Below are 12,730 nucleotides of genomic sequence, written 5' to 3'. Positions count from 1 at the left end.
ATGACTGAGAGCCTAAGCATGATGGGTGTGTACATCCTGTTTTTAGGAATCACAGATATTATGAGATCAACCTGAGAACCTCAAACAGTCTGACACACAAGCCAAGAGACAGAGGGCGGCAGTACCCCCAAATGTTAATATACCCCCAACCTCTAAATTTTACAGAGCAAATAACAACGGATATTTATCTCACTTCCTGTCTCAATGGCATTGCAGTTCCTCTTTAGCCCAGACTCCCTGTCAAGTATCAGCAGACACACTCTGATCGTGCCCAGAGAGGGGAAATAAAGTGAGCAAAAGTTTAGAATTACACAGCCACCTGCTTTCCATTTATTTCATCTGAGACATCCTCAGAATAAGAGTCAGATTCAGATTGGGCAAGGGTAGAAGTTTTTCCACTCAGAAAAATTCACATAAGCCAAGAGATTGAGAAAGGCTTGCTCTTGGGACAGGAAGATGAGGACGAGAATGGCAAAGACTCAAACTTATCTAGACTGGAACTGGATCATGTCTAGCACCATCTAACTGGATTAGGATCCTCAGTGCTGATCAAAGATAGTTTAGAGGAAAGGTCTGTGCTTTGATCAATACACTTTGCATAGGGACACCTGCTGAGATCTCAGGGAACACCCTTCCATCTCATTTGCTACGGTACATTGCTTCCATTAGCCTGTGGTGACAGCATTTTCGAACTTATTTAAATAAAATGGAAAACAGAGTTATGTCTATGCAGTTTAACTAAAATAGAGGTCAATTTGGGTGGCCATTCAGTCCAAATATTTGACACTCTGGTTTTCTTTCTTTATGTTTTTTGCTTATTTTAGTTTGTGTCTCTCCAAAACAAGGACATTGGAGAGAATAAAATCTTAGGTGCTTATTATTCTATGCAAAAATAATTTTTTTCCTAAGGCAAGGTAAAATAATTTGTCTCATTTGACTACCCAGTATTGTGTGTATCATCTTAACCAGAAGTTCAGATTAGTATATGACTTAAGGTCAAAGGGGAAGTTTATGACATAATCTAGGGCAAGGACATAAGTCAAGCTCTTTGTCCAGGTTATTTGCCATATTGAGTATTACTGGCAAAAATGAACAGCACATTATAATTGGAAAGGTAGCTAATTTTGACTGAAAATAAAAGAGATGACTGAAATTCATCTTTCCTCAGATCATGAGAGTAATTTGCTAAGCTTTATTAATGGGCATCTTCACATCCTTAGTAACCTTAATTGCTAATTAATTAAGAGATGATTGGATAAACAATAGATTGTACTACATAATGAAGATAGTGAAATTTACTGTCATGGTGCCTAATGAATGTTCTTTATCCTATGCCCTATTAATCTTTCAGTGCCTTGATTTCTGAAGTAAAGAAACCCAAGAGCCATTTTCTGAAAATTAGAGTTAAATCAGATCAACATTAAAGGACTTCTGGGTCAAACTGTGTTGAGGGCCAGCCCCAGGCAATCATAATTTAATTAGAAGAGGAAAAAAAAAATCACAGCGAGTGAAACAGCCTGCAATAATGACAAGAGCCTTAGTCTTAAAATCATAACGCCTATGTCTCATACATTTACTATTACAGACATTGTTGACAGATACTTTGATTTCTCTGAGCTTCACTTTTCTCCTCAGTAAAATGGAGATGACAAATTCAGCTGAAAGTGATGGAGACACAAAATAAGGGCTGTCAAAACAAGATAGAAGTTTATGTCTCTAGCTTATAAAAGACCCAGAGGTAGGCAGTCAAGAACTAATGGCAACTCCATTCCACAGAGATTTCCAAGCCGAGGTTCATTCTCTCTTGTTTTGCTTCCAGTGCCAAGATTGCCTCAGAGTCTAAAAAGACTGCTCCAACACCAGCCTTTATAACCACATTCCAGCCAGCGGAAATAAATAAATAATGAAAAGGAACCAAAACATCTACACCAGATGACTACTAAGAGAAGACTTTTAGAAGCCTCCAGACAACACTCCAACCTAAATCCCATTGACCAGAACTTAGAGATGTGGCCACACATCTGCAGGGAAGACTGGAAAATTTAGTGTTGTTCTGGACAGGATGGGAAGTTTCTCCAGTGTATGAAAAATAGGGAGTGGAAATTGGAGGATACCTAACTGCCTCTAACCCAAGACATAGCTCAAAGGATTCTTATGAAAGGCCAGTGAAGTAATGGATATGACATAGCTAGCAAAGTGTCTGGCTCATATATTCAATAACTGTTGGCTGAAGCTGACAGACAAAAAGAAAGTTCCTGAAAATGTTGAATCGTCTAAGGAGTAATGGAACCCGCACATGCAAGGGGATCTAGATTCCCCAGGGGCACCGGTGAGCCAGGGAATGGCCTGTCTGTGAACCAAGCTTCTCTTCAGGGGACCAGGAAGTGATCATTGTCTTATGCATCCAGTTCCTCCTCATCTCTGATTGTATGGTTTTCTCTTTCCAAAATCTTTTCTTGCTCCTTTTTCACCTTGCCAAAAGTGTTAAAGTGTTAATCTCTCAGTCATGTCAAACTCTTTGTGACCTCATGGACTGTAGCCTGCCAGGCTCCTCGGTCCGTGGGATTCTCCAGGTCAGAATACTAGAGTGAGTAGCCATACACAGAATCATTTCAATATGAGGTAAGTGCATATAAATCTGATATAAACACTAAATTTGACCTTGAGTTGCTTTAGTAAAAGCAAAGAACTCTGAAAGAGGGAGGTAGTCGTTGTACTATGTGCTATACTCATCAGAACCCAGCAGGGAATACTGGGTTCAGTCCTAGTAATTTCATTTCAGGGGCAAAGGAGAGCAGTCAGAATGGGGTGGGGCAAATAAAACAGGTCTGCTCCCTTCTTCAATAAACCAGGAAATGTGACTGGCCACCTGCTATGGTCCTCACATGCACACACATCAGCTGAAAAACCGATGCTTCTTTTAGAAATTGACATTCTAGGGAAGAAGCCAATGTGTTAATACACAGTATCACAAAACGTACAGAGTTGTGTTGAACACCATATCTGTGTTTTTGAGGTTTTTGGAGTCACAAAATAAAGTATAAAGAGGTGACTCCAGTGTTAGGAGTGCTGTTCTGAATCTCTGTATTGTTCAGTTGGTAAGTTGTGTCTGACTCTTGGGACCCCATGGACGGTAGCCCACCAGGCTCCTCTGTCTGTGGGATTTCCCAGGCAAAAATAGTGGAGTGGGTTGGGCTGCCATTTCCTTCTCCAGGGGATCTTCCTGGCCCAGGAATTGAAGTATGTTTTAGAAAGATGACCCTCATGGCAGAAGTGGTGAGACCCTTCTGGTAACAGAAATGGAGAGGAGGGATGTATTAAGAAACAGTCAGAAAGTAGAAACATGAGATTGTTTAAATACGAGGATAGGGAGAGAATGATACCCAGGATAACTCTAGCTTAAAATATGAGAAAAGGATGACATAACATAGAAAGTTAAGCTTCAGAAAGAAGACTTCTGGGAGGCGACCTGTTATTTCTATGTAAAAAGACTTTATCTCATGAAAAAAGTGCTGGGTTTCTTTTGTGTGGTACCAAAGGTTAAATCTAGGACCAGGGCTGGAAATTAAGAAAAAAATTTTCTTGCATGACAGGAAGAATTTTCTGAGATTTATTGCTTGTTTTTCAGTAGTCAAGTCATGTCTGACTCTTTGCAGCTCCATAACTGCAGCACGCCAGTCTTCCCTGTTCCTCACCATTTCCCAGAGTTTGCCCAAGTTCATGTCCATTGCATCAATGATGCCATCCAATCATCTTATCCTCTGTCACCCTCTTCTCCTCTTGCCTTCAATCTTTCCCAGTGCCCAGGTCTTTTCCAGTGAGTCAACTCTTCACATCAGGTGGCCAAAGTGTTGGAGCTTCAGCTTCAGTCCTTCCAATGAGTATCAAAGTTGATTTCCTTTAGGATCGACTGGTTGGCTCTCCTTCCTGTCCAAGGGACTCTCGAGAATCTTCTCCAGCCCCACAGTTTGAAGGCATCAATTTATTGCTATACAAAAACTAACACAAGTGTTCTGCAAAAGATGGTGAGTTTATTGAGACAGAAACCAGGAAGACAGTGGACAGCTATCCTGGAGGACGTATATAGAGGGTGAATGCCTGCTCCTCATCTCGCCTCTTCTGGTAGCATCCTGCCTGTCCTCGGAGAACCACTCCTTCTCCCTCTCAGTCCGTGTGATTCAGATAAGATGCTCCACGCTCTTGCTCCAAGGGTGGTCCTGTGATACAAGTCTGCACAGTGAAGAGTCTCAGAAAAGGCCATGAAGTGAGCATGTACTCCTAACCCGGCACATCATCTCCCTCATCAGATTCTGGATGGAATCATAAGGAAGATTTGCACTCTTAATGGGGAACAGCTGTGATGGTAGATAGAAAATGAGTGTGGGGTTACCCTGGGGGTCACCCAGCCACAACCTAGTAATGGTGGTGTGGAAATAAACGTGACACAGAGAAAAGCCAAGTGGAGATGAGGAGAGAGAGATTGAGACAAAGGGAAAGAGAGACTAAAGATTCAGAGAGCAAGAGAGAGGTAGAGAAAGAAATAGAGGGAGCAGAGAGAGAAAGGAACAGGGAGAATGAAATCCAAAGACTTTTTCTTTTAAAAAAATTGTTTAATTTACTTATTATTTTTGGCTGTGTTGGGTCTGATTTCAGTATTGACCATCTGGTGATGGCCATGTGTAGAGTCTTCTCTTGTGTTGTTGGAAGAGGGTGTTTGCTATGACCAGTGCATTCTCTTGGCAAAACTCTATTAGCCTTTGCCCTGCTTCATTCTGTACTCTAAGGTCAAATTTGCCTGTTACTCCAGGTGTTTCTTGACTTCCTACTTTTGCATTCCAGTCCCATATAATGAAGAGGACATCTTTTTTGGGTGTTAGTTCTAGAAGGTCTTGTAGATCTTCATAGAACCATTCAAATTCAGCTTCTTCAGCTTTGCTGGTTGGAGCATAGACTTGGATTACTGTGATATTGAATGGTTTGCCTTGGAAACAAACAGAGATCATTCTGTTGTTTTTGAGATTGTATCCAAGTACTGCATTTTGGACTCCTTTGTTGACTATGATGGCTATTTCATTTCTTCTAAGGAATTCCTGCTCACACTAGTAGATATAATGGTCATCTGAGTTAAATTGACCCATTCCAGTCCAATGCTGGAGACACAGGTATGATCCCTGGTCCGGGAGGATTCCACATGCCCCAGAGCAACTAAGCCTGTATACCACAACTACTGAGCCTTTCCTTTAGAGCCTGGGAGCTGCTGCTACTGAAACCCCTGAACTCTAGAGCCCCTGCCCCAAATCAAGAGAAGCCACCACACCGAGAAGCCTGTGCAACGCAACTAGAGAGTAGGCCCTGCTCACCGCAACTAGAGAAAGGCCGAGGGCAGCAGTGAAGACCCAACACAGTTCAGTTCAGTTCAGTCACTCAGTTGTGTCCGACTCTTTGCGACCCCAAGGACTGCAGCACGCCAGGCCTCCCTGTCCATCACCAACTCCCAGAGTTTACTCAAACTCATGTCCATTGAGTTGGTGATGTCATCCAACCATCTCATCCTTTGTCTTCTCCTTCTACCAACTTCAATCTTTCCCAGCATCAGGATCTTTAGCCAGCCAGTTTGATAGATTTATTATTATTTGACCCCCAAAAGAATCCTTATTGTGGATGTTGTATAGGAAATCGAAGCATAAAATGAGAAGCAGCTTCCAGACAAAAGAGCAATGTCAATGAAGCTTTGGGACCAGTCTATTTTTATAACAACTGGGCATCTTTGGATTAAAAAATAATAATAATAATATTTGACATGCTAAAAAGATAAAAATAAACCTGGACAATAATAGTAACAAAGAAACCTTTCATCACAATGGCACTTAGAGAATTTACCAAGCACCTCTCAGGGCATCAAAGGGGAACACATTTCTCTACTGGTTCCGGTGATTATTTTTAAAATTATAGTACTTCCTTTCAGGAATTTACTAACAGAAAAAAAGAAAGGAAGAAAGAAAGAAAAAAAGCAAAAAAAGTTCCCAAACCTGGAACAACTGAATTGGAATATATACATGTGTGTGTGTGTGTGTATATATATATATGTATATATATTTATATATATATAGTCCATATATATGGAGCAAAAAGCATGTTTTAATTCTAAATACTTTGGTTCTTGCAAGCATCATAACGTCCTGGTGTGAATCTTCCTCATTAAGGATGCCTCTCACTGCCTTTTAGCACCTCCTCCTAAGACCAATAGCATACTAAGTAGAACTGAAACCTTCTTTATTACACCACTGGATCATTCTTTTAATAGAGGATATAATCTCATTACAAGCTCTAGTAGTCACCCAGATTACAATCTTAATTGCCAGTATAGGTAAAAGTGTAATAATGTACGTTTATCCTTTATCTTTTTTTTTTGTAACAGCATAATTAAAGAAGAAATTTTTTTCTGTAAACAAGCCTTCTTGGCATCAAATTATGCTGACTTTTCCTCACATTTAAATGTGGAATTTCTGTGGTATCAATTCTTGGGAAACTACACAGTATTTTAGGGATTCTCTTACATTTTAGCACAGTCATGAAGCAGATCACACTCTCCGCTCCCAAGTGCTCTCCTTCCTTCCTTCTCATCAAACATTGCTATGTAAACAGTGATAGAAAATGAACTTGGGAAGCAAAAGGTCTGTGCTCATGGGTTGGAGTTTCATTGCTATCTACTTCTGTTGACCTTGAGTCAGCCAGTCAAGGTTCTGAGACTCAGTTTTCTTCGCCCATTATATGGAACTGTAAATGCCTTCTACACATGTGGGTCCAATGGGGAAAAAACGTGTAAATGTTCTTCTCAAACCGTACACTATTATATCACTTTCAAATGAGCTTTTTATCAAGGGCTGGCTATGAGTAATACATTGGGGTCACAGTGTTATCTACTTTTCACTCTTCTAATACAGCCCTGAGGGTTTGAAGGGATCTTAAGGACTCTTCCTCTTATAGTTTCTTTTTTTTTTTCCTATGGGTTTTATTTATTTATTTTGAATTAATTTTTATTGGAGCATAGTTGCTTTACAATGTCATGTTAATTTCTACTGTACAGCAAAGTGAATGGGCCATACAAGTACACAGATCACTTCCCTTTCGGACTTCTTTCCCATTGAGATCTCCACAGTGTAGTCAGTAGAGTTCCCCGTGCTGTACGGTATGTTATTAGTTATCTGTCTTATGCATAATATCAATAGTGTATGTGTGTCAACCCCAGTATCCCAGTTCCTCCCACTCCTCCCTTCCCCCTCTTGGTATCCATATACTTAAAGCCAGTGCCAAGCTGCTATAGCAGAAAGGATTTGAGCATGCACTATGAAATAGTATGGCCAAGAAAGGAACCCAACCTTAGGGTCTTGGGCAGGAAGGTATTAGCAGGTATGAATAAAGTTCAGAAGTGGAAATCAGGTCAAGATGGAGGAATGAACACATGCTTGATACAGAGTATGAAGGTGATATCCAGGAGCCAGGAGTGGGTTATAACCAAGGACCGTGAGACAAGAGACACCAGCCACCTGGATGGGAGAGGAAGATCCTGAAGACTTGGTAAAGTTTTGGAACCTATTTGGGTTATTAAACTTCTGCATATTGAGGGGCCCCAGGTGAATCAGAACAAGCTCTCAAGTAATTACTACTTTCTGTAAACCCTAGGTCAGGAAAGATCCAGGAGACTCAATATGAATGACTGCCTGAACTTTGAGTCACATAGTTACAGATGACTTCAAATTTCTCTAACTGCTTTTCTCGCTCTTCCCTCTTTCTGACTGTAATACTGGTATTCAATGCATGGTCAGGATGGAGCACAGCCTCTAGCAAAAGATTAATGACTATAAATTTAGATCTCTCATGTGCCATGCACTGAGCTTAGCAAGCAAAATGGGAAACTGAAAAGACAGGCCTGGCTCCCCTCTCAGCATTCATGGCTGGCCGTGGAGACAGGCACTTAGAAGCAATTCTTCAAAGTAATCCTTCGGTACTATTGGTAAACCACCGAGAGGGGCATGGCGTGGACACAAAGAGTACTCAGTTCCCTGGGACGGGATCGATAGGACACAGATGCAGCAGCTGGAGGAAGCGCCCGGTTAGAGACCCCAGCCCTCAGAAGCATGACAAGTGCAGCCAAATTCAGTCCAGTCTTGGACCTAAAAAGGACTTCCACTGGGGATGAGCAGAGACTTCAGCTTATGAAGAGTGCATGTGCGCATGCTCAGTCATTCCGAGTTGTGTCGGATGCGTGTGACCCTATCAACTATAGCCCACCAGTCTCACCTGTCCATGGAGTTTCCCAGGCAGGAATACTGGAGTGGGTTGCCGTTTCCTCTTCCAGGGAATCTTCCCGACCCAGGGATCGAACCTGCAGCTCCTGTACCGCAAGCAGTTTCTTTACCATCTCAGTCACCCGGGAAGCCCCTTACAAAGGGTGAAGCAGAGCAGACCTACCATGAATGGTCACATCGGTGTGCCCAGCCCCAAGGACCTCTATTCACGGCCTTGCAACCAAGAAGACAGGGCAGCAGATGTTAGCCAAGGACCTAAGCGGTCCAGCTGAGAAGGGTCAGCACAAGTGTCCCTCCTCCCAGTTTGGGGATCCATTAGGGCAGCCAAGTTAGCCAAGGGGATTTTTCTAGGATAAGGCATGGAGTGGAGAGCAGAACTGAGCTCCACAAAGGTTATGCTGGCCTATATGGTGGGCAGTCGTGTAGGAGAATCAACAATAACCTAACTAAGATTTCCTGGACATCTACACGTCCTCAGCACTATCTTAAGATACACATATACCTTAAAATAAAACATATTCAACATGTATCTTAGAATAGATATTCATTTGCATGTGTGTGTGTTTAGGAACATTCATTTAATCTTCATAGCAAACCTATAAGACAGGTACTATATTATTGCCATTTGACAGAGGAGAAAACTGAGGCTCAGAGAGGTCAGACAGCTGCCAAAGGTCAGATAGCTAGGAATGGGGCTGGGGCACAAACCAGGCAGCTTAGTTCCAGAGCCCATGAGAACAAGGGCCTTGAGAGGGAAAGAGAGTTAATCAGCAAGGACCTAAGCGGTCCAGCCGAGAAGGGTGAGCAGAGGTTTCCCTCCTCTCAGTTTGGGGAGCAGCACCTTTTGCTATGCTTATGAGTCCTGGGGTATATAGCCATCCTCTCAGGAATACTGTGACAGAAACTAATTCTGAACCCAACGGTTCATGAAACCAGGACTGCTGATACCATGGCTTCTGTCAATCTAGAAAGCCCTGGAATAACCTACATCTCACTGGATGCTTTTGAGAAGCGGCTGGGGTGGGGGCAGCTGGCCGGTCTTGACAGGGGCCTCAGGCAGCATCAACACAAATAACAATTCTGAATTGGAGTTAATGTGCATCTAGCTTTGGTCAACTGTCCCAGAAATCAAATTCAGGTCCAAAACAACTAGCCTATATTAACCTTTTATGTCTCCAAATTGTAGCCTTAATCTCGTTCCATCAGCTCACTTATAATTGCATCAGAGACCCCACAAACCTATCATTATCCCTCTCTGAGGCCCTGAGGCAAATCATTTGTGTGCTCTCTGATTGAGTGCCCTGCTAGTTAAGTGCAGAAAAGGGAAAAACCTTCCTCACCACAGTGCTGTGAGAATTCACAGGATGCTTACATACTGTGCTTTGAAGGTATATTATTCCCTTCAAAGAAAACTTGCCCCTTGATTATCAGGTTGCGTGGGGTGTAGGAGGAAAGGGAAAGCCAAGGTTTCTCACCAATTCTTGCTAACATAAACCTCTCATGCATTTATTTAAAAAAATAATAAAAATAATTCTTGCACTCTTATTATCTGCCAGACACTGTCCCAGGTGCTAAGGAGACATTGGTGAGCAAACCCCATCTTCACACAGCCTTGAAGCAGCTGATTGGTTACTCACAGCACTGGTTCTCTGTCCTGGTCCCACATTGCAATAGTCTTTTTAAAAATCCCATGCCCAGTGACCTCGCTTTAGGCCAATTAAATCAGATCTATGAAGGTAAGACTCTGGCATTTGTATTTTTCAATCTTCCTAAGTGAGTGTGTTCCCTAGAAAGGCTTGAGAACCCCTGGTCTAGAGCGAATGAGTCATCCTTTCTCTCTGCCCTGGGCGGAGCATTTGTTGGAATACTTGATTACAATTGTAGGAGACCCTGGGCATCTGCAAGAAAGAGCCCCTTGTCATTTTGTCTAAATAAGAGTCAAGTGGACATCAGTAGCTTCTTGAGGCATGAGTCAGAATTCTTGAGTTGGAAGGCTGAGTGTAGAAACGAAGTCAGCACCTAGTGACCCAGCCTGGGCAACTCTTGGGCACCCATGACTCTGTGAAGAAGGGATTCACATCAATCTTCACATTATCTGTGCATAAGAGATCAATTAGTACATAGGGGTGGGATGGACACGTTTTGCTTTGATTTACCTAGATCCTTTCTTGCAAAGATTCCTCTCCACCATTTGCAAAATTCCTCCTTCTCCTCCCTCTGTATATATTTATGTGGTTTTTGACAGGGTTCCCCTCAGCCTCTTGGCTCCAAAAGCTATAACATGTCCCAGGTCAGGCTAATGTGTGACATTGTATATATACTCTACCTATGACCTATGCCAGGCCAGTTAATGTCCATCATAAACTTTTGCTAGAACTATCAGCCATTATGTTTGTCCCTGGTTACTCAGCTGGCATATGGTAATAGAGTTGCTGGTTCTGGTGGACTTAGCCATCAACTGGGGAGATTCTGGCTGAGAATAAGGTCAAAGCAGGTTCCTGATGATCTGATTCGAACACCTCCATCCAGGTGGGCTTAAACATCTACTCTTGATCTTTTCATTTGAGATGATAATTTTCCATTTTTGGTATAGCTTATCTGAACTCAATTTCATCTCTTATAATCAAAAGAGTGTTCTCTAATATAGTATACAAAGTGAAAGTGAAGTCGCTCAGTCGTGTCTGACTCTTTGTGACCCAGTGGGTTGTAGCTGTCCATGGGACAATTCCATGTCCTGTTCTTGTCCAGACAAGAATTCAATACTGGAGCGGGTTACCATTTCTTTCTCCAGCGGCTCTCTCTGACCTGGGAATCACACCCATGTCTCCCGCGTTACCAGCGGATTCTTGACCACTGAGCCCCCTGGGAAGCCCTGCTCTTCAAGTGAGAAAACTGAAGGGAAACAAGCATGGCTTCTCCACCTGCCTTCAGAATTGCCGAGGATACGGTGACAACCGAAAGCAGTCATCTGTTTGTTGAAAGAAACTTTCCCTAAGAATGCTCCCCAGAATATTAAACTTTCCCATGTTCAGACAAGTTTAGGGTAAAAGTGTTAAAAGGTATGTACAGGGCAAAATTTCTCAAACCTTAGTGTATCCATGAGAACCATAAATCTGTCCCAAGAACTGGAATATACTGCATTTTCCCAATGTGTTTGAGTACAGGGTTCTTTTCTGGTCCTGTGTCTCCTGGGACTAGAGCTTCGGAGGCACTCAAGCTGCAGCCTCTTGCTGGAACCTCTCTTCCCTCTTGCTGGAACTCTCCCCACGTGTTCACTCCCAAGCCTGTCCAGTAACTACTCAGCCATCATGCTGCAGCTTGAATATTATTTTTTTCCAGAAAGTCTTTAACAGAACCGCTACTGCCACCACCCTCCAAATCCCAGAAGATGGTTATTTATACTTGTTTGTTCTCTTAAGCCTCATACTTCCTCTTTGACAGTATTTAACACGGAGAGTTAGTATTATTGAGCCCTTTCACACTCAGAATGCATGGAGACCATTCTACACTATGGCCCCCAGTGGCCCTCAGCTACTGGTCTCCATGCCCTTCTGTGGCACCTCTCATAATAAATCATGGTTGGCCCGATAAACTATGGCAGAAGTGAACATATGTGACTCCCAAGGTTAGGTCATAAACGGCATTGAGGCTTCTGCCTTAGGTTCTCGAATTGCTCCTTCCAGCGAAAGTCAGTCACCATGCCATGAGGACACTCAGGCAACCTTGTGGAAAGGCACCGAAGCCCCTGGCCAGCAACCAGCACCCACTTCCCAGTCCCGTGAGAGAGCCAGCTTGGACGGGGATCCCCTAGTAAAGATGTTGGAAGAACGAAGCTCTAGGCAACATCTGACCATAATCCAGTAGGAGACCACTGAAAGATCTGTCCAGCTGAGTCTTTCCCAAATTTCTAACCTACAGAAACCATGAGATGATGAATTCCTGAAAACTGCAATGCTGGCTATTGCATTGCACTCTCCCCCACACCCAGGTGGCGCTAGTAGTAAAGAATCCGCCTGCCAATGCAGGAGACTCAAGAGACGTGTTCAATCCCCGGGTCGGAAAGATCCCCTGGAGTCGGATACGGCAACCCACTCCAGCGTTTTCGCCTGGGAAATCCCATGGACGGTGGAGCCTGGCGGGCTACAGCCCATGGGACTGCAAAGAATCGGACGCTATTGGGAGGCTGAGCACACACACACAGACGCTGCATAACACACACGCATAGCATGAGCACACACACAATGTAAGGATCCCAGTTAAAGCACTGGGAACACAGAAGGCACTCAGAATTATACAATGAATAAGTAGCAACTAGTGAGCAAAACAAATTCTCTCTCTCTCTCTCTCTCTCCATATATATATACACACACACATATATATATGTAGACACATATACTGTGTGCTTAGTCGCTCAGTGGTGT

Source organism: Odocoileus virginianus, chromosome 15 (assembly GCF_023699985.2).
Source record: "Odocoileus virginianus isolate 20LAN1187 ecotype Illinois chromosome 15, Ovbor_1.2, whole genome shotgun sequence".
NCBI lineage: Eukaryota > Metazoa > Chordata > Mammalia > Artiodactyla > Cervidae > Odocoileus > Odocoileus virginianus.
Note: the sequence above shows the minus strand (reverse complement) of the source record.